Raw genomic sequence first — 22,270 nt, forward strand, 5'->3', positions numbered from 1 at the left:
GACTCTTCAAACGTTGCACAAACAACCCCCATCGCCAAATGAGTCAGTTTCCAAACGGCATCATTTTAGGGCCTCCTTGTGGCTCCTTCTCTGGGCCACGTCTGAAAGGGAGGCTGGGTGGGGTTTCCTGTGCTCAATTGCAGAGATGACAGAGGGGCTCTCCCGCCTGCCTTTGCCAGAATGTTCTTTCCAGATAAGCTTTCATTTCCACTCCTTTCTGTAGCAGTGGGTAATGCTGAAGACGAAGTTTTTATAGCCTTCCTACTTGCAAACTCCCCCATTCTCCCGCATTGTTTATTCAACTTTTTTCCCTTCCACGTGGACTTAGTGCTTGAGATGACTGCCATCCGGCAGGGGTGCCTCAACTCAGTTACTGGGTGGCAGCTGCCAGTGGGGAAGGCAGCCGACTCAGAGAGGTTATCAAACAAGGCTGGTGCATCCGCTCACCCTACGAGCACACAGTAGGACTGGAGGGGGAAAAGACAGACGAAAGACTGCCATCTAATGAACAAAAAGGAAGCTCCTGTTTTTATGTCAGGCTTAAGGAAAGCAATGGAGGACTATACTGAAAGCACTAGGCCCTGTAAGGGTCAAGCTAATAATAAAACTAGTAACGTCTGCATGGTATTTTGCAGTTTATACAATATTTTTATCCCATGTATTCTCACCTATGAAATGTTATTGCTATCGCCATCTAACGGATGGGAAAACCAAGGTTCTAAGAGGTTACCCGGCTTGCTAAGGTTCCCTCAGTCAAGCAGCAGAGCTGGGCCTGGGATTTGGGTCTCTCAGCTCTGACAGGTGCTCTGTAGTGAGAAGAACAGTCCATCTGTGTACCACACTACCCTGTTCAGGCTACAGCCCCTTGGACACAGAATCACTGCCCTGTGACCTCCTTTCGGGTGATCGTCCGAAAGAATGACTCATTCTTCTCCATATTCCCAGGGACTAGCACATAGTAGGCGCTCAGGAAATGTCTGATGAAAGACTGAATAGGGAATTCCCTGGCGGTCCAGTGGTTAGGACTCTGAGCTTCCACTGCTGGGGGCCCAGGTTTAATCCCTGGTTGGGGAACTAAGATCCCACAAGCCACATGGCTCAGCAAAAAAAAAAAAAAAAAAAAAGACTAAATAGCTGTTTCCCAGGAACCACAGTGATCCTACTATCTCCAGAGCAGTTCACGTGAGCTGGGTGCTCACAATACCAGGCACAAAACCATTCAAGAGAGGTTGTTACTATTAGACCCATTTAACAGAAGAGGAAGCTAAAGTTGAGTAATGAGCTGAAAGTCGTTAACTTGGGCAGTTTGGCACCAGAGCCTGAGCTCTTGACTCCCCACTGCGTCAAACTGTCTCTCACTGCAGGAAACTGACTTGAAGGGCCTCACCCTTTCAGGAGCGTTGGTGGATCCGTCTTCATCCTCGTGCACATCACCTGACCTGTTTCCGTCATGAGAGAACTCAGGAAACTTTTCTTAATTACCCGGGAGATCTTTGCAGAGATTTCACGAGCAGATACATATGACCGCATTTGGAAAAGCAAAGCACATTATCCAAATGCCCAGTATTATAATAATTGTTGACCGCTGTCTGTACCTTCAGCTAGACTGCTGCAACCCCAAAGCCTGCAGCAGCGTATCAGCTGGAGTCAGGATGATAATGACAAACATAACTGGACACCTCGAACAATCAAAGGGCAAGGATGAAAGAGGCCCTTTGTGTGTTATCTCCTCTGACCCTGTGAATAATTATAACTGAGTGAATGGGTTCTGAGTTAAGGAAGTGTGGCTGACACTCAGGCATTCAGCTCAGGCTAGGTCTTCCCAGCGTTAACGCTGAGCTTTGGCATCCTTCTACGTTGCCCTGCATTTGGAAAACACACACACACACACACACACACTCTTACTATCTGGTCCTGCTTTACAATTTAATCTTTCTCTTAGGACGCTGATTTCTACACTGATTTATTCAACAAACACTGGTAGAGGGCTGGCCAGCCTCACTAAGGAACCAAAGAGGAAAACACCCTCTGGGAAGCATTAGATTTGGGACATTTACTTAACTCTTCATCTGCAAAGTGGGCGTAGCCACACCTGAATTGTGAAGACTGGAGTCCACGTGGTACAGAGTTCTGCAAGTTGTAGCCTTCGTGAGCGGCTCTCATCCCCATCCAAAGGAGGCGGACCCGATCGTGCAAACCTGTGATTACTCGGATAAAGATCGGCGCTGAGGTGGGGGACAGTCCAAAGGCCTGAATGTGCTGGCAGCACAAAGTCAGAGGCAAATAAGATTTAGACTCTGCTGTAAGGTTAAAGACTTGGAGTCCCTGGATCAGGGGTTTGCGAACGCGTGGGAGGAAGTGTCCGCTGGGGGGCGGGTCGCGCGGGGAGACCGAGGGGAGGCACATTCTAGCGCCTCGGGTTTATAGGAGGTTGTTTACGGGTGGGATTCACATTCCTCGTGACTCACCCCCCTCGCCTCCCCTCGGCATCCTGGGGGTCTCCCGTCCGAGCCGGGGCCGCGAAGATCCCTCGCACGGTGGCTTCTGGGACTGTGGGGTGGGAGGGGCCGGATGGGGCGCCCCCTCTGTCAGGCTGGCTGATAAGTGTCACTTCCTCCTCCGGGAGGGGTGCCCCTGCCTTCCCCCTCCGGGAGGGGTGCCCCTGCCTTTGCTCCCATCTCGGCTCCCAGAGGGCAAGACCTCCCAGGTCCCCAGCCTCCTCCCCAAGGCTTGACGCACAGAGGAAGTCCGCAGATCGAACTTTCCCCCGGGGCGCGGCAGCTCCGCGCCACCCCCAAGCACGAGACCCGGGCGGAGGCAGGCGCGGGGCGGGGCTCGGGGCGGCTCCCGAGCCGGAGAGGGCAGCCCCGGGCGCGGGGCCTGGGGTGAGAGTGGCGACCCCCCACGGCAGCGCTCCTTCCGTCCGCCGGACTGGGGCCGAGCCTCGGGGGCCTCCGCCGAGCACGCGGAGCCCGGCGCGTCCCTCTCTCGTCCCGCCACTTTGGCGGGGCCTGGGGGCGGCTCCCTTGGCGGGTCCCCAGAGGACTGGGCGGGGCGGGGGCGAGTGTCCGGGTCCCGCCCCGGCCCCGCCCAGCCCGGAGCCTCTCCGGACGCAGGGAGGGGTAGGGCGGTTCTGCCCGGAGTGCCCGCGGCACCGCGCTCCTGCAAGCTCCCGGCCGGGTAAGTGGCTCGGGACCGGGAGGCCGGGACGGGGACCGAGAGGGTCGGGTCCTCAACCCCCCGGCCCAGCCGTGGCGCGTCCCTCAGGGATCGGGGTCGCTGAAAGTCAAGGGGACCCGGGGAGGCGCGCCCGGCTCGGGGGCGGGGGCCCTGGCGTGACAGCTGCGGGCGGGCGGGTATTTTTAGTTTAAACCCAACCATTTCCTGCCGCCTGCGAAATCCCCTAGCCTTTCTGCTCCGCAACCCTGGAGGTTCGGTCCCCAAGAAAAAGCCCTTAAGTCCAGGGCAGCGCGTCCCCGGAGGGCCGGGCGCCGCCTCCAATCTTCGCTCTGCCTCCGCTTGGGGCGAGCGGACCTGTCGCTGCGGGCCCGCGCCGCCGCGTGTCCCCGGACCGGGCGGTAAACGCCGGCGGGAATAGCCGCTCCGGGCGACCACGAGCTCGCTCCGTAGTGCCTGAGAGAGCCCAGAGCCCACGGTAGGAAGAGGAAGTCGCACCGCAGGCAGGATCAGTTTCCTTCAGAACCCCCGGCTGTGCAGCCTTGCGCAAGCTTCTCAGCCTCTCTGGGCCTCATCCCACATCTCTAAAGAAGGGGAGAGTGAGGGCAGAAACCTCTTGTAGGGCCTAAGGAGCCCCGAAGGGATGCTGACTCTTCTTAGAATCTTCAGATCTTGACTCCAAACAGTGGATCTGGTGGACGTGGCCTGTCGGTCATCCCAGGAGCAGTGAGTGCCCAGTGCAGCCCACTGACCTCCGCTTCAAAACTCTAAGGCGGGGAACTCCAGCTGCGGTGGGGTGATAATAAATGTTATTGTTTTATCACTTTGGCCCTGAAGCTCTGGCCCAAGGCTGCCCTGGGACCCTCTCCCTGGTTCCTCCCGGCACTAATGAGGGGCCTTTTACAGCCAAGGGCTGCCAGTGGGGGAGCCTGATGTGCCCGGGGTGGAGGGCGGGGGGCATGCCTCGTTTCACATGAAGGAGGGCAGGAGGAGACAGTGGGGAAAAGTGACTGTCCTCCCAGTAAAGGGAGCATGTCACAAAATCGTTGCCCTTCTGAGCCTGACAGGACAGCCTCCTTCATCCAGAGGAAACAGGTCCAGAGAGGGGGAGTGATTGGTCCAGAGAGGGGGAGTGATTTGCCCAGAGCCACACAGCCAAAAACAGAACTTGTCTCTTGAAGGGTCCAGCCCTGCCTCCTGCACAGCCGGGACAGCCAACAGCTATCAGAGGTCAGAAGCTGGGAGGCAGAGGGGGAGTGCACTGTGCCAACAGGCTGTTTTGCCCTGTTTCCTGTAACCATGCCCCAGCGGAGCTCTCTGACACGTGTGGGTCTGTGCATTCCTCAGGCAGCCGGCCACAGCTGTGCCAAGCCTGCTGGCCCTGGGGCATCATTTGCAGCCAGAGAGGCCCCTTGGAGGGCAGCTGGAGGGGGTGTGGGCTGCGAGGGCTTATTTCTGGAACTCATTCCTCTCGCTGGGGTTCCTGAGGAGGGGACCCGAGGATTTGCTGGCGGCACTGAGGGGAGCGGTGGGAATCTGGGCTCAGGTTTCTGCCCCAGGGTGCAGGCTGGCCTCTAGCCCACGCAGGCACCCTTCAGGGGAAGTTTGAGTTCCTTCTGTCTCCTCGGGAACAAACCTCTAGCCCGGGTGTTTTGCATGTTTTCCCACAGCCAGGGACCTGTCCTTGCCTGGGTGGCCACTCTGCCTTGTGATGCAGAAACCTGGGGCGGCGACTGTTGGGGGAACGTGGCTTAGCTGCAGGGTGACCTCCATTCTGGGGAGGCAAGACCGGGCAGGTCCAGCACAACCTCCAAAGTGCCCTGGAGCCCCTGGGTGCCCAGTGGGCAGTAGGGCCTCCCGTATTGCTCCGCTGTTAGAAATGAGGGTGGACGTCAGACTAGCTGTTCCAGCCCTGCCTTAGCCTTTTCCCAGCTGGGTGATCGGGGAAACGTTACTTCACCTTTCAGAGCTTCAATTTGCTTCCCCACGAGAAGGGATGACCATAGCGCCCGCTGAGAGAATGAAATGGGACTTCTCTTCAACAGTGTTCCGTGCGGTGTCAGCCTCAGCACATGGGAGCAGGTGTCACATTTTGGGGTGATGGGGTCTGGTTAGGACACCTGAGTTTCCTCCCCCTCAGTTCCACCCTCTCCCCCTCTGTCTTGATGTCCCCATGTCTGTCAAATGGCAGGTGGCCTTGATCATCTCCCTCCGAGCTCTTCTGGCACTGAAAGCTGGTCCTTGACCCAGGCAGAGATTTGAGAGGCACCAGCAGGGGACTCCAGGGGACTCCGGGCTCTTAGGCAGCATTTCCTGTCTCTCACCTCCTAGGATTCTGACCACAGGCAAGGCTGCCACTCCTGGCCCAGGGACAAATGAGGAGAGAGACTCAGAGGCCAGGAGTGGTGGAGTCAGGATTTGAACTCGGGGCTTTTTTTTTCATTCCTTTTCTTTCCTCCTTCCCCTTCTTCCTCTTCTTGTTTTTAACTGAAGTATAGTTGATTTACAATGTTGTGTTAATTTTTGCCGTACAGCAAAGTGATTCAGTTATACATATATATGTACTCTTTTTTAAAAATTTTTATTTATTTAATTTTGGCTGCATTGGGTCTTTGTTGCTGCGCGCGGGCTTTCTCTAGTTGCAGTGAGCGGGGGCTACTCTTCGTTGCAGTGCGCGGTCTTCTCATTGCAGTGGCTTTTCTTGTTGCGGAGCACGGGCTCTAGGCACGTGGGCTTTAGTAGCTGTGGCACGAGGGCTCAGCAGTTGTGGCTCGCGGTCTCTAGAGCACAGGCTCAGTAGTTGTGGCACACGGGCTTAGTTGCTTTGTGGCATGTGGGATCTTCCCGGGTCAGAGCTCGAACCCGTGTCCCCTGCATTGACAGGTGGATTCTTAACCACTGAACCACCAGGGAAGTCCTATATATATATTCTTTTTTTTATATTCTTTTCCATTATGGTTTATCATAGGATACTGAATATAGTTCTCTGTGCTATACAGTAGTACCTTGCTGTTTATCCATTCCATATATAATAGCTTACATGTCCTAACCCCAGCCCCCACTCCATCCTTTCCCTAGCCCCCTCCCCCCTGGCAACCACAGGTCTTGAACTCAGGGCTTTTGACTTGATGCTCTTCACTCCACCACACTGCCTGTCTCAGACAATACAAGGACAGTGTTATACGTCAATTATCAGGAGGACAGTACTGATGAGGCAGGATCCAATCAACATTAAGACATTGGCATTTGCTGGAAGAAGTGGATTCCAAACTTTTTTTTTTTTTTCCCCGTAATATCTAACAGTAGCCCAGCTGGATCACAGAGAGAGGAACCTGGGAGGAGCCGATGGAAGTTGGGGAACTGTCTGTCCACCCTCTCGGCCCCTACCCACTGGCTAAGGAATCTTTGCTTCAAGACTTAAGGATGAATTCCCTGGCAGTGAGAAGCTAGGAAGGAGATGGGGGGACGGGCGGTCCTGGCAGCAGAAGCCTTGATTTTGTCATCATCAAAACAGAGTTAAGGGCTTCCCTGGTGGCACAGTGGTTGAGAGTCTGCTGCCGATGCAGGGGACACGGGTTTGTGCTCCGGTCTGGAAAGATCACAGATGCCGCAGAGCGGCTGGGCCCGTGAGCCATGGCCGCTGAGCCTGCGCGTCTGGAGCCTGTGCTCCGCAACGGGAGAGGCCACAACAGTGAGAGGCCCGCGTACCGCAAAAATAAAACAAAAAACCAGAGTTAAGAGGCCCCAACACCTTCCTGTGGGGTTGCTGGGTGGATAAATGAGAAAACTGGGGACAACACTCAGCAGACTGCCCAGCATGGTGGGGACACACCAGAAAGAGGCGCTATCGTGGTTTTATTGTTACTAATCCTCCTAATGTCGCTGCAACAATGTAGCGTGGCCTGCACCTCTTGCCTGGATTTCTAGGCCGCAGATCTGGCAAAGGGAATCCTAGCATACCCAGAATACTTTGAAAGACTCAGGGGAAAGGCAGAGGCTGCTCAGGAAATTCGAAAGGTCAAAACACGAGCACACTGACATGAGTTGATTAACATATATACATCCCGTGTAATATATACATGAGATGTAAAATGGTGGCAGAAAGCAGGAAGGTGATTACCTTAAATAAAAGTCAAGTGTCACCTTGGGCTGGGGGGAGAGGAGACTGGGATTGAGAGGGTCATGGTGGGGGGTGCGGGGTTATGAGGGAATTCACCTTGTAATTACTTGTGAGTACAGGTATGTTTCATGCACCCCTCTATACCTAGATCCTGTTTCATAAAGTTAAGCAGGTTTAAAAAAAAAAAAAGGCAAGGGAATGATAATGCAAAACCAAGGTGGCCATCTTTGGTGGGGGAGAGGGTACAGGGTCAGCCTGCTCCATTCTCAGTGGGCTCCAGTTTCTGTGGGCTCGTGGGCATTATTTAAAAATATTTTTATGCTTCATCACTTGCAAATAAGAAACATATAAACATATACAATGTATATAATATGTAGATGTAATACATATATAATGTAATACAATATATATTCCATTGTTTATATATCAAATCGTACATACAGGTAAAATTAGAAGGTAATATAGAGCATTTTCACAAAGCTGTCTTAGAAAATCACACTCTTCCCAGAGATTCAAATGTTAATCTTCCTGGGTTTAAAAAATGGAACCAACACAAATCGTGTTGTATAACAGACACATGGTTCCTCATTCAGTAGAAGTGGTCTCCCTCTTCTGAAGTCATAACAAGAGAGTGACTTTCACACTCCACCATCTCAGATGATTCAACAGGGTTTTTTAAGTCCTGGCCTCATGATTTATGCTTCTGAAATCAGAAAATCCTGACGTATTTGAGCTGGGAGGGACCTCAGGTCCCCTGGACCCATCCGCTGGCTTTACGGCCGAGGGAATGTGAGGCAGGTAGTTAGAGAAGACAGTTCGCTCTGTGCTGCTACACGTATGTGACTCTCATCAGGACACCACCCACCACACCTGTGCTGCTACTCCTACTAGTACTACAAGGCAGGGAAATGGGTGGTATACCTGAGATTAAACTGATGCGATCGTTTCAATTTTAAAAAGTCAGAAGAGAGCTACAAGAAGCGGTGACCACAGCACTTCCAGGACTTACGCGGACAGAAACATACAAGCAGTGCCTTTCCTCCTGGAAGCCCTCTTAGGGTTCCTCCTACTCTTCGCAGGGCATGCTGGATATATTTATAAGTTATCAAAGCAATTTTGTGCCATGGATGTGGTGATCCCCAGTTTTCAGTCGGGGAAACACATTCAGAGAGGTTAACCATCTTGCCCTAAATCACATGACAGGTAATTGATGAGGCAGGAGTTTCACCCCAAGGGAGTACTAAAGAGACGAGAGACTGTTTTAAGTGTGCTGTGTGTGAGCACACCCTTCACTCCTCAGATGCCGAAGCCCACCGTGGCCGCTGGTTGAACTCTAAGTCAAGAGTTTTATTTGAGATCTGGAAAGGGCTGAGCCCCTCCCAAGTGACATTTGCTGAAATAATGCAGCAGGGCTGACTCACTGGGGGAGACTCTTTCCTCGCTGTTGCAAAGAGCTGGCCTCTCTGTGATGCTAGGAGGCGCCCTCATTCACAGACCTGTTTGACCTTCACCTGGGCGGGTCTCCGTTTCCTGCCCTTTAAAAAGGGAGGTTAGAATTAGGGGATCTCTAAGGTGCCTTGAAGTCTGAATGTTTCCTCTCATCCAAGAAGCACAGCCTCACAGTAGGTATTTGGGGACCTTCAGTCTGGCCGCTGCAGTCTGCCCCCCTGCCCCTCCCAGGAGGGGTCAGGTCACTTAATCAGGTGATTCCCTGTTTATCTGCCTCCAATGTCCCCCCGCCCCCGCCCCCTTGCTCTAAGGATTAAGTCCCAAGCCTCCAGCCTGGGAGGAGGCTCATGTTTCCCACCTCCAGACTGTGCTCCAGAGGTTACCTCTGCCCAGCTGTTACCTCCCCACCAACACCTGGCTAGACATCACCTCCTCCTAGAAGTCTTCCTCAACTACCTGGTCAGGGTTGGTGATTCCATTTTCATGGTCTCATTGCGCTTTGCAAGTGATAGGTAGCTTTCAGTTTTCGTGTTGATTTCCTGCTAGATTATGACCTCCTGGAGGGCAAGGATAGAGGATTATTTATTCTCACATCCCAACCAGAAAGAACTTATTATTATTTTCATTATTATTATTTAGCGAAAAGGCTTTACGGTTTAAAACAGGATCTTACAAACTTGAGGGGAGCTGATGTTCACATCACCCCTGAGTGTAGCGGTCAGGGCACACGCTAATAATTCCCAGGACACAGAGGAGAAAGGTGACCCGAGGCTGGGGAGAGAAGGTGTCACACGCCTTCTCTCCCTTTGTGGCCCTCTTCAGGGGACTTTCTCCTTGGAGAACCGTCCATTTTCCTGGACTCTCCGGGGGCCGGTCCTGGAACTCTGGACACGTCTCTCGGCCTCTCTGGGACTCAGACCTGCCGTCTGTTCTCTCCTGTTCACGCCCAGTGTTCGGCGGGTCTTCCTTCTTACTCCTACCCCTGCGTGAAGCGTGCCTCCCCCGGGCCTTTCCTTTCCGTGCTGCTCCTTCTTTTCTTGGAAATCTCACCTCACAGTCACAGCCTCCAGGGGGTCATCCTGCCCACCAGTAATGCCCATCCCATCCCCTGCCCCTCTCTACCATGTCCTTACCTCCCTGTTTTATTGTCTCTCTAGCACTTAACACTACCTGAAATTATCTTAGTTATTTATTTACAATCGAGTTTAGCTTCTGTCTCATCTACCTGAAAACTCCAGGAGGGTGAGATTGTTTTTCTGTCCCCAGAGCAGCCTGGCCATAGTAGCTGCTCAACACATATTTACGGAACGCAGGAATGAATGGACCAACGAATGAATGAAAATGTCTAAGCTGATGGGCTGGATGGGATGCCGTGAGCCCCCTTGCCTGGTGTGTCATGTCAGTTAACATCTGTTCAGCCCTTACTGAAGCTCCTCTGCATTTCTCTCTTTACCTTCACAACGATTCCACGACGTGTGCTCTGACAGTCCTGTTTACAGCGAGGTTAACTCACCTGTCCTCAGCCAGCTCGCAGTGAAGTTAAGAACTGAACTCAGACTAATTTATCCCAGAGCTCACGCAGGTCTACACTGGCCTTTCCGTGCTGGGAGTGCACTGGGCAGGACGCGGTGAGTCAGACCCAGGACTCAGGCCTCCTTACTAGGCTTCTAGTTCTTTCTCTGCAATCCCCAAAGGCTCTCACACTGCCAGGCCATTCCTCAAAGGAAATCCTCTCTGTGTGGCTAGTGTCATAGGGGTTCAGGAATGCCACGGGTTCCCCAGAGCTGGGGCCCACCCTGGAGCATCCTGCCCTGCACACGCCATTTGCTAGCTCGGACCCAAGGAACTCCACCTGCGGCTGGCTCGCCAGCTGCCCGAACTTGGTGACCACAAGCCGGTGGTTGTAGGTTGGATGTGAGCCAGTGGGGTTGCCAGGTTACATTCCTTTCCTCAGAGCCAGGCTGCCATCGAGCCTGGTTTACGTAATTGGCCTGTTTATCGGTTTGTTGATTTCAAACTCAACTTTGCTCAGAAATAATTTTAGAAAATGGATTTTTTCAAAAGTCCATCTTGTGGTGTCTCATCCCCATTTCCTTCTGGATAAAACCACCTGAAAGCTTAAGTCTTTGCTCGTTGCTGCTTACTCCCTTGGGGAAGGGAGGAGAGGTCTCCGTAAGTTCCTATATTTGTCCCCTATTGGAATCGGCTCCTGGCTGGAGCCAACTTTGCTTCGGGAGCCATAGAGGCACACGTTTGTGCCAGAGAGCTGGGCCCTTCCACCCTGGAAGCTGCTCTCCTTGGGCAGCTGCATTCCTTCAATGCGCTGACTGAGATGGACATGTCCCTGCCCTGGATGGGAGCAGTCTGGCTTTAAACAGACTGTCCCATCCCAGGGACTATGGCTCAGCTCCCAGGCAGCTGGGAGAGGCCCCATGATGGACCCTTTAATTTTGTCCTTTTGGGCCTCAGTTCCCTTCTCTGCAAAGTTGCGGGGCACACGTGCTACACTCTTCACCGCGCTTGGTATGTGTGAGCGGGTATCGGAAGCCACAAAACCCCGCCTGGAGCTAAGGGATTGTTAAACGCTAGTGTAGCCCGCAGAGCAAGGTGTCACCTGTCTTCCTATGCAAAGGACAGTTAGACCTTCTACTTTGCCTGATTTTTCTCTGCTCCTGGGCCTGAGGTGTGGAGCCGGCAGCCTGGAATGGTGACGTCAGACAGACCTGGGCTGAGACCCTGATTCTGCCACCTGCAGTGGGGTCTTGGCAAGTCACATAAGCTCTACGGGCCTGGATAACTCGCCGGTTCAGGGGGTCTGGTCACACCTTCCCTGCAGAGCTGGTGTGAGGGGCAGATGTGATCCCAGGTTTACGAGTCATTCCCAGCTCCAAGCAGGTGCTTGGTCCAGTTCCGGTCTCTTCCTTCTCCAGCCTTCCCGAGCGCTCCCCGTTCCCCCGAGGCTCTCCCTAGCTGGTAGGTGACTTTGGTGACAATTCGGGTCACTTGGAAGGGAGCTCGGCACTTCCGCCTACCTCGGCCCCAGCACTGGACTTGTTGGGTCCAGCGCAGCTGCTGGTGAGTCAGCCCAGGCTCAGGTGTTCTTGGCCGAGGCCCGTCCAGGGGGGGCGTGATGGGCTGGAGTCGACCCAGCCTAAGCCTGTCCCCTTTGGAGGACTCTTATTGGGGTATACAGGGTGCAGACCGCATACCTCAGTCATTCGTTTCCTTCCCAAGGTCCCAGCCATCGCTAATGGCCAATGCAATTTTGTTCTTTCATAGAATTAGTTATGGGAAAAAAGTCAATGTCACCACTCCAGGCCCTATTGTCTGACTCCCAGTCTGGCCTCGGGGTCCTTTTCAATACAGCCAGGGAGCTTAAACTAGGTCAGAGCTCTGAGTTTGGACCAGGCGGCTACTAGTAACTGACAGGATGACTGCGGTGCGCTAAGTGAGAGCGCAGGTGACATAACTCCCTTCTGTCTTCCTCTCCATCTTCCTTTGGACTTTTTCTTTTTTTTTTTTTTGCGGTACGCGGGCTTCTCACTGTTATGGCCTCTGCCGTTGCGGAGCACAGGCTCCGGACGCACAGGCTCAGCGGCCATGGCTCACAGGCCCAGCCGCTCCACGGCATGTGGGATCCTCCCGGACCGGGGCACGAATCTGTGTACCCTGCATCACCCTGCATCGGCAGGCGGACTCTCAACCACTGTGCCACCAGGAAAGCCCGGACTTTTTCTTTTTAATCCTTCTGATTATCCTGTGTTCTCATAATCACCTGGGCGCCGCCTTCGGCTAAAGGGTGAGTCTCTGGACCTGGGACCGCTTATCTGTATTTTGTCAAAGCTCCCCAGGTGGTTCTCGGTGCACAGGGATGGTTGCGAAGCACAGGATTTTGTGCAGAGACCGTCTCCGTGTGGAGCTAATCTGGTCTGACACCTCTCTGACACACGCCCATCTCTCTTTATGTGCTGACCACCAGATAGAGAGAAATAAATGGCGTTTATAGTCATTGCATTTATTCCTTTTGATGTTCTATACACGGCAAACGCTCCTCACCCTGGCTTTCTATTTAAGGTAAAAATAAAAGGTCTCCTCTTAAAATAAATTTAAGTTTCAACGGGTTGAATTTCTTACAAACGAACGAGAAAAAATAATAGTGCAGGTGTCCCCAGATGTGGCCCAGATCATGGATGTGGGCTTCCCTGGTGGCGCAGTGGTTGAGAGTCCGCCTGCCGATGCAGGGGACGCGGGTTCGTGCCCCGGTCTGGGAGGATCCCACATGCCGCGGAGCGGCTGGGCCCGCGAGCCATGGCCGCTGAGCCTGTGCGTCCGGAGCCTGTGCTCCGCAACGGGAGAGGCCACAGCAGTGAGAGGCCCGCGTACCGCAAAAAAAAAAAAAAAATCATGGATGTGATGATGCACAAATGGCCAAAGTGTGTAAAAACATGGAACTAGATGACTTCCAAGGGCCCCTCAAAGCCTGGCTTCCTGATGGAGCCAAGGAGTGCTCACCACAGCTGCCCTTTAAACTCTCCCGAAGCGAAACAGAAAGAGAATTTCAGGTGAACAGACCCTGCCTGACCCCAGCCAGCTTTTTCTGCTTGTGTGCCGGGGCCCCTACCTATTATCACTGGAGAGCTGGCCTGTGTGCCTTCTTTCAGAGTGATTGTGAGGTTCCTGTTGTCTTTGAACTGTCTTCTAGGGATTCAGGCAGCCCCTGGGGAGGGTGGAACCCAATCCAGGATCCAGGTATGATTCCGGTACCGTCTTGAAGGGCATGGGTAGGTGGCTCCAACAATGTCCCTGACGGTGCTGGGAAGACCTCACCTTAGTGACAAACACTACCTGAGTGTCTCTAAGTAAGGGGAGCTCCAGAGGGAAAACTGCTGAAGACACGGCTCTCAGCATTTGGAAAACTTTGCCTGATCAGCCCATTCTGGATATCAGGGACTGCCTACTATTATATTTCCTGAAAGGAGTAGTAAGGCGTCTTCTGGATTCTCAGACCTGGAAGAATGCTATGCTGATAGGTAGGGTTGGGGTGAGGTATTTCCCTTGAGCTGATAGAACAGAGGTCAGCAAACTTTTTCTGTAAAGGGACAGACGGTAAATATTTTTGGCTTCATGGACCATTTGGTCTCCATCGCAATTATTCAGTTTTTCCATTGTATCTAGAAAGCAGCCGTAGACACTTTGGAAATGAACGGGCGGGCTGTGTTCCGATAAAACTACTTGGAATTTGCATTGCATGTAATTTTCACCTGTCATGAAATATTACTCTTCTTTTGATTTTTTTCCAACCATTTAAAAATGAAAACATCACTCAGCTGGAGAGCTGTACAGAAACAGGCAGTGGGCCACAGTGTAGCAGTCCCCTGCTCTAGAAACCTTCTCTGCAGTGGAGGGTGGACCTTAAAGATGTAAGTCACTGTTACTCATTTCAGTTCTTACAAATAGGGCGCTGAAACAGGTCTGAGTCTCATGTCTGTTAGTTAAAGTAGAACCTAGTATTAGTTACTGTACTTAGTTCACTTATCAACAAATATTAGGTCTAGTGGTGAAGACGGAGGGAGAACACTGGTCCTGGGCTGGCTGTGGAGCCTTGGGCAGATGGCTTAGCCTCTCTGAGTCTCAGTTCTTTCATCTGTAGAGGCAGTAATAGTGGGACCGATCAAATCAATGCCAGACAGTTCACTTCTGGCACATAGCACAGCCTTCACGAAGGTCAGCCATTTCCTCTCACTTCCACAGAGTTCGAGAGTACAGGGATGCTTTATCCCTTTATCCAGCAACCCTGCACAGTAGATCTTATTTAGCACTTTATGGAGAAAGAGGCCCAGAGAAGTTACAGAGCTTGACCAAGGACACAAGCTAGGGAAAAATGGTAGAGCTTGAAGACTGTGACTTGAAAGACCTAGCTTTCTCTGTGTGATGCCCTTGCAGACAGCCAGACAGGAGAATAAATCTACTTTCTCTAGGGACTTGTGGAGGCGGTTAATTTAACGAGCTTTTCCTCTAGAGCCAGGCTCTTATAACTCCTGCATGCTGTGCCTCAGGTTCTTGGGGAGACCAACATCATTTGGGGGACCTCACAGCCCTCTAGCAGTTTGGGGAGGCACCAGGCTGAGGGGTTTCTGTGAATATTTTAGGGGGAACTTTGTTGCTCTGCATGGAGCTCTGGTTTAGAAGCCCCAGCGTGGAAACAGGCATCTGGACAAGATTTTAAGTTTTCCTGAGTCCTCCTGGGAGAGAACGTCTACGGTGTGTGTCTCTGCAGGGCTAGTAGGGAGGGTTCTAGAAGGCGGGATTTAAGTCAGCTGGTTTTGAATAATGGAATCATCAGGATCTTGGGAAATAAATAGCAGAGGTGGATTCCTGACCAGTTTTATGCCTTGGTTTTCTCTTCTGTATAAGGGAGATGGAAAAGTCGTCATTAGCTGCCTGTTTCTTGAGCCCAGCACGTGTGTGTTGGACGCCTGCAATGGGTCTCACTCTGAACACACAAAGGAAGTCTGGGGAGGAAGCCTGACCTTGGATAGGGGAGGCCTCGGGAGGCAAAACTCAGACAAGGGAAACAGTGAAGGGACCAGAGAGCCTGCAGCAGCCTGGGAAGGCGGCCGAGCCAGTGTTTTCTGTGCCCCTGCACTTGTCTGAAGACTTAATCAGAGAAGCGAGGAACACAGGCATTAGACTCACCCATCGCTGTGCCCTCTGTTCCCACTCGGTTACCCGGGGAAAAGCTGCCCTGGACACTGGCTGCTAAAAATCCAGCCCTCACCTGTGAGTGGCTGAGAGGTTGGCGGGGGAGGGGTGTTGGGAGGGGACATGCAGGTGGAAGTAAGTGTGACCAGCTGTTCCCAGTTTGCCCAAGACTGAGGGGTCTCCTGGGACACAGGACTTTCGGAGCTAAAACTGGGGAAGCCCTGGGCAAACCAAGACACTTGGGTCACCCTAGTTAGTCAGAGTCTTGCCATCCTGACCGTGGCGCTGGGCAGTCTGGGTCACAATGGACAGTGTAAGAGGGGTCAACTGCCCCCTGAGCCTCAGTGCCCCCTCAGACTTGATTGCCCCTCCTCTGAGCTCCCAGAGCCCCTGTGCACGAAGAATCACTGGCTCTGCTGTCCCCCGAGTCTGTGAGCGCGTGAAGACAGAAACCACCCTGTCCTCGGGCCAGCCTCTGCCTGTCCCTGAGCACAGAGCAGGTAGTAAATACTGTAGGATGAAGGAATGAGGGTTGAGGGTCTCCGCCTTCATTTCCTCCATGCTGGGGACAAATTACTCAGATGCCAATTCGTGCTTTGCTACTTTGCACATGCTGTTCCCCGTCCTGCATGCCCTTCCCTCCCTTGGCAGTCTCTCACCACACTGTGTCCGCTCTGAGCTGAACCTTAACTCTAACTGGCCTTCTCTGCTCATTCGTCTTCCCCTCCCACCCCCGACACGATGAGCTCCTCAAGGGAAGGTCCCAGCTTCGTATTTTCTCAGCTGCACTTGGCACCTGTGAAGGTTTCTTGAACAAATGAGTGGCGCTTTGTTGTAGAGCAGCGATTCATTCATTCACTCACCAACTCCTTGCCGAGGGACTACCGCATGCCAGGCGCTATTCTAGGCAGAGGGACGGGAGCAGTGGACACGACTGGCAAAACTTTTGCTCTGATGGAACTTATATTCTAGAAGGTTCTAGAATCATCTAGCTTCCACAAGCAAGCAATTAAGTAAACAGACCGTATCCGAAGGTCACATGTCCTGGCCAGTTGCTGCCAGGCTGGAGGTTGCAGTTCCGTGGAGGGGAAGTGATTCAGGCCCAGCACGTGTGGCTCCCCTCCTGTGCATGCAGAATGGACACACCTTCCCCTGAGTGGTGGCGGCCCTACTGTTGAGTGCGGTCAGCTCGGGGAGGGTGACACTTGCCTTACATGCAAATCTTGCAGGCCATCAGTCCTTGCAAGAAAATCCGCTAAAGCTAGCATTGTGCAACAGGAGGGGAAAAACACATTTTAGGAGGTCATGTGCTGTTTGTGCCGGGTGTGGGAGGCCCCGTGTGTCTGACCCCGGTCCCCAGGGCGGGAGTGCAAAGAATGGGGCTCACATGCTGACCGCCTCTCTCCCCCAACTGCGCGGTGACCTTGCTGGGCAGCAGCAGGAGGGCCATGGGCTCTGCTAAGGGATTGTTGGGGAGCCCAGATTCCTCCAGGAGGAAAGGGATTAAACTCCCTCCCATCAGGGGGATAAGGAGGGGGATGCGCTTGGTCAGCTTCCAAGCGCTGCACACAACAGTAAGCTATTGTCTGCTGGGAGTGACGGGGAGCTCAGCCCTGGACACAGTCCCCTCCGGGAGGGAGGAGTGGAGTCCGGCAGGGCCAAGTGCCCCATGCCCGGGAAACACGCTGCTCCCCAGAGCCCCAGGTGGCATCTCCCTGCTGCCTGGGTACTGGTAGCCCCTGGTCCTGAGGTCCAAGGGGCTTGGGTGGCACCTCTGTGTCTGCAAGGATGTGACTCACCCCTGCTGGTGACCCCCTCATGTTGCCCCCCACCCCAGAGGGCAAGGACTGAAGACTTAATCAGTCCCCAAGGCCGGTGCCCTTGGCTTCACACAGACACATCGTAAAACTGGCGTCTTGAAGCCTGGGAAGGAACTGGCATGTGCTAATTATAATCTGCACAGCCTGTTACCGATTGACCTTGGACTCCTGGGAGGTGAAGGCTCCTGGGGGAAGGCTTAGTGGTGCTCTGAGGCTTCCAGATATCAGGCACGGCATCGAGATAAGGAGGATGAACTCTTCTGGATAGCTCAGTGGATACCACCTTGCAGCTCCAGCAGAGTGCGGACAGTTTTAAACCTCTTGGGCTCTGCTAAGGGGCTGTTGGGGAGAACAAGGCAGCAGGATACCTTCTGTATGACCTTGGGCAGGTCACTGAACCACTTTGATTTCTTTATATAAAGAAGACAATCATTCCTACTTAACAAGAGGTGAGAGACCTCAATAAGCTGTGTGTAAACACCTAACATGGGGACTGCCACCCGGTACATGCTTAACAGTGTTAGTTCCCAGCCCGGTACACCCTGAAAAATCCTGGAGGGCTCCCTGGAGGCAGTGGTGCCAGAACTGATGAATGAATGTGGGCAGGCAAAGAAGAGCACTGAGGGGGGAAGCCACATGCTATGTACAGGGAGCCCCAGGGAGCTCTGGTTCAGGAAGAGGAGGTGGGAATCGGTGGGAGGTGAGGCTGCGTAGATAGATGGAGAAGGACCTCAACTGTCCTGGGACACGTTGTGGACTTTCTCAGGTACGGGCTGTGGAGCCTTGGAGGGATTAAGTCAGAAGGGCCTTTGACTCTGAACCCTAAGTGCCCCTTTCTGCCAAAAAGAGAGGACTCTGTTCCCTCTGCCTCCTCAAGACTCAGGGCCCAGGGGCTCAGGCCCCAGGAAGAAGCACGCTGGGCCTGAGCCCCTGTGGGGACGTGGATCTTCCCAGGGGTTCGGCCAGGGCAGCCCCGAGAACTCCCTTGCTCCGAAAACTCCCATTTGGAACAAACCCTGCCTTCCTCTGGCTGTTCTTCTCACAGCTGGGGTGCCATTTATTAAATGAAAGTGGGGTTCAAGTTGCTCTGTATCCTTTTATAAACCAAACCTGAAAACCATGGGAGGGTATTTTTCTTAGGTGAGCAGTAAAGCGTGCTGGGTTTTCTAGTCTGCTTTGATCCTGGTGATGACACAGACCCAGGGTCAGCAAGATCCTGCCTGTGTGGGTCCTGTGGGTCCTGTAGGTCTGAAAGGCACGTCTTTGTATTGAGGGCCTACTATACCCCAGGCTCAGCGCCAAGCCTTTGTTCGTTTTTTCTGTTTCGTTTTAAATTTATTTATTTATTTTTGGCCGCGTTGGGTCTTCGTTGCAGTGTGCAGGCTTTCTCTGGTTGCGGTGGCTTCTCTCTTGTTGTGGAGTATGGGATCTAGGCTCGTGGGCTGCAGTAGTTGTGGCACGTGGGCTTAGTAGTTGTGGCGCACGGGCTTAGCTGCTCTGCAGCATGTGGGATCTTCCCGGACCAGGGCTCGAACCCGTGTTCCCTGCATTGGCAGGCGGATTCTTAACCATTGCGCCACCAGGGAAGCCCAGTGCCGGGCCTTTGTATGCTTGCTGGTGCCATTGGTATCCTCACTTTACAAACAAGGAAACTGAGGAACAGAGAGGTTAATAAACTTGCCTGGGGTCACACAGCTAGTAGATAAAGAAGCCAGATTCAGTCCCACGCTGGCCATACTTCATGGACTACGTTTTCTATACAGCATAATGTGAAAGCTGGGCTTCCTAATTCTAACTTATTTTAAAAAGTCGAATGGAACTGTGAAATCTCTTGTTATTAGAATGTACGCAGTCTTAAAGTACTTTAATTTTTTAAAAAACTACTACCACCTTAAAGAAATTGACATTTAAACAATGTGCCTATGATTCCAGTGCTCTAAGAGAACCTTCTACTTTTTCCTGTGTTCCTTTCAATCTTTAGCTTTTCTCACACAGTTTTTGTATAATTTGCACAAGAGGAGTTGGCAAACTGCAGCCCACAGCCCAAATGCCACATGATTTTGTAAACAAGGTTTTACTGGAACACCGCCATGCTCATCATTTACATACTGCCTATGGCTGTTTTCACGCTACAGCTGCAGATTTGAATAGTTGTGACAGAGACCATCTGGCTTACAAAGCCTAAAATATTTACTGTCGGACCCACTCCAGAAAAACTTTTCAACCATTGGTCTAGAGGGCAAAGAGTTTTAATTGAAGTGTAGTTGATTTACAATGTTGTGTTAGTTTCAGGTGTACAGCCAGGTGATTCATTATGCTTTTTCATATTCTTTTCCATTATAGTTTATTACACGATAGTGAATAGTAGTTCCCTGTGCTATACAGTAGGACCTTGTTGATTATCTATTTTATATATAGCAGTTTGTATCTGCTAATCCCAAACTCCTAATTTATCCCTCTCCCCCCTTTCCTCTTTGGCAACCATAAGTTTGTTTTTTATGTCTGTGAGTCTGTTTCTGTCTTGTAAGTTCATTTATGTCATATTTTAGAGTCCTCATGTAAGTGATATCACATGCTATTCGTCTTTCTCTGTCTGACTTACTTCACTTAGTATGATAATCTCTGGGTCCATCCATGTTGCTGCAAATGGCATTATTTCATTCTTTTTTATGGCTGAGTAGTATTCCGCTGTGTGTGTGTGTGTGTGTGTGTGTGTGTGTGTGTGTGTGTGTGTGTGTGTATACCACATCTTCTTTATCCATTCATCTGTCGATGGACATCTAGGTTGCTTCCATGTCTTGGCTATTGTAAATAGTGTGCAACTGCTCTTTTTTCTCTTCAGACACAGCATTATTCCATGGTGTTAATCGTCACGTTTCTCAGTGTAAATGGCCCAGGATATTCCACGGGATGGATGTCATCAACTTTCCTTAACCATTTTCTTTTTGCTGGACAGTTAAGTAGCATCTTTTTTTTTCTCAATATTTATCTAAAACATTTATACAGCACCTACTGGTTACCAGCACCATTTACCAGTATAACTGACTTAATCAGATCAGTGATAAGAAGTTCATACTATTATTACTTCCATTTTACAGATGAGAAAGTGAAGTCAGAGGAGTTGAATCCACTTGACTGAGGCCTCATTGTTTTTCAGCAGCAAAGTTAGGCCTAAATCTGCTCAGCCAGTTGGCTCTGGAGTCTACATGCTTAGCAGCTGTTAGGAAGTGTCCTGGAAGAGGCAGGCCTTTGTGACCGTGACTGTGTGTGTATGTGTGTGTGTGTGTGTGTGTGTGTGTGTGGTGGGCGGAGGGTGTCCAGCGCAGTGACTCACCGGGAGTGAGCCCCACCCTGCCCAGCCCAGCCTAACCACCCAACATCACCCAGATTTGGTTAGTCTCTGGTCCTCCTTGTTACACACCAGGCAGCTTCAGCCATGTGACCACAAACTTTGTTTCTTTGTGGAAAACAGCCCTGAAAAGAAGGCCAGCTGCTGATGCCGAAGAGAAAAATGAATTCTCCTGGTCAGAAAAAGACCTCTTGGGCGGGATAATACTAGAGTAGGTTAGGGCTCTGCTTTGTGGCCAGGGGGGTACACATCTTGCTCAACTGTTAAATCAGTCATAAGTTTGCAAATGTTCTAGCCGAACTGAGAAAAAACAACAAAGATGTGACATAACTGTCCAGCAAAATGGAAATGATTAAGGAGAGTTTGTGACATCCACCCCAGGGAATATTCTGGGTCATTTACAAGGAGAAACGTTGATAATTAACACCATGAGTCTGGTGTAGCGCTAGTCAGGGGGCCTTCGGGAAGCTGATGAGACCTGCAGACCTTGCCAGGAGAATAAGCCTACACGCAAGATGCTGCATAAGATGTCAGGAGGCTCAGGGAGCCCTCATAGCCTAATCCAGGGGGTCTCACCCATTGTCGGGGAGGGGGGCAGGTTAACACCCCTGGTCCACAGAGACATTTTGTGTTTTCTTAATAAATGTATTTATTTAGGCTGTGTTGGGTCTTTGTTGCCGTGCACGGGCTTTCTCTAGTCGCGGTGAGCGGGGGCTACTCTTCGTTGCAGTGCGGATTGTCATGGCTTCTCTTGTTGCGGAGCACGGGTTCTAGGCACGCAGGCTTCAGTAGTTGTGGCACGTGGACTCAGTAGTTGTGGCTCGTGTGCTCTAGAGCTCAGGCTCAGCAGTTGTGGCCCACGGGCTTAATTGCTCTGTGGCATGTGGGATCTTCCTGGGCCAGGGCTCGAACCAGTGTCCCTTGCATTGGCAGGCGGATTCTTAATCACTGCGCCACCAGGGAAGCCGTCACAGACACATTTTGAAAAGTGAATTTAGTGAGTGCTACCCACGGAACACTTGTGAGGTGAGCTAGTGGATACCAGAAGGTCTCAGGTCAAGAAATGCCGTATTGTAGAGACTGCGGGGGCGGGAGGGTGTTGAGAAGACTCTGAACACGGTGTCCACCTTCCAGCAGAAGGAAGGGAGCCTGAGCTGTCAGGTGACCCAAGGGTGCAGGATCTGGTCGGTCCTGTTCACCTCTCTGATCTTCAGCACCAACCATAGCATCTGGTACGGAGCAGGCGTTGCAACAAGATCTGTCATTAAATGAATAAAGCGTCTCCCAAGCTCTGGAACAGAGGGAAGGTGGGCCTGGTGTGGCTCTGGGTTAGAAGATGAGATGGGCCCCTCTCTCTGCCTGTTCACACGGGTCCTTGGAGGGCACGCCCTTCATCATCACCTGGCCTGGCGGCTGGATGGAGTGAGAGGCACAGAGGGAGAGAAGTGAGGGTGAGCTGGATTTTTCTCGGCCGTCAGTTCCTGGAAACCCAGGTCGGGCCTCCACAGCCTGGTTGGTGCCCCATCTGGCCTGATTCATTTCGAGCCATACACTGAGAGGCCTGGCGTCACTGGGCCCATCGCAGTCCCGCCCAAACTGGGCTTGCCTCTCAGCTAGTCCCCCATCTCAGGCACGCTCCCTGCAGAGGACTTG

The 22,270-nt window shown here is 52.2% G+C and overlaps 1 protein-coding gene across 10 annotated transcripts in view; it reads left to right on the forward strand.

The window, feature by feature from the left end:
• The first annotated feature begins 2,833 nt into the window (after window positions 1–2,833).
• SYNE3 (spectrin repeat containing nuclear envelope family member 3) overlaps window positions 2,834–22,270 on the forward strand; it is a 110,834-nt gene continuing 91,397 nt past the window's right edge. For 9 of the 10 annotated variants that reach the window (XR_012329857.1, XR_012329858.1, XM_073800082.1 and 6 more), the window contains exon 1: window positions 2,834–3,180. The gene's annotated coding sequence lies outside the window, so the exon portion shown is untranslated. The remainder of the gene's footprint in view (window positions 3,181–22,270) is intronic. The other variant, XM_073800080.1, reaches the window with a different exon arrangement.

The sequence above is a fragment of the Tursiops truncatus genome, chromosome 2 (genome assembly GCF_011762595.2).
Source record: "Tursiops truncatus isolate mTurTru1 chromosome 2, mTurTru1.mat.Y, whole genome shotgun sequence".
NCBI lineage: Eukaryota > Metazoa > Chordata > Mammalia > Artiodactyla > Delphinidae > Tursiops > Tursiops truncatus.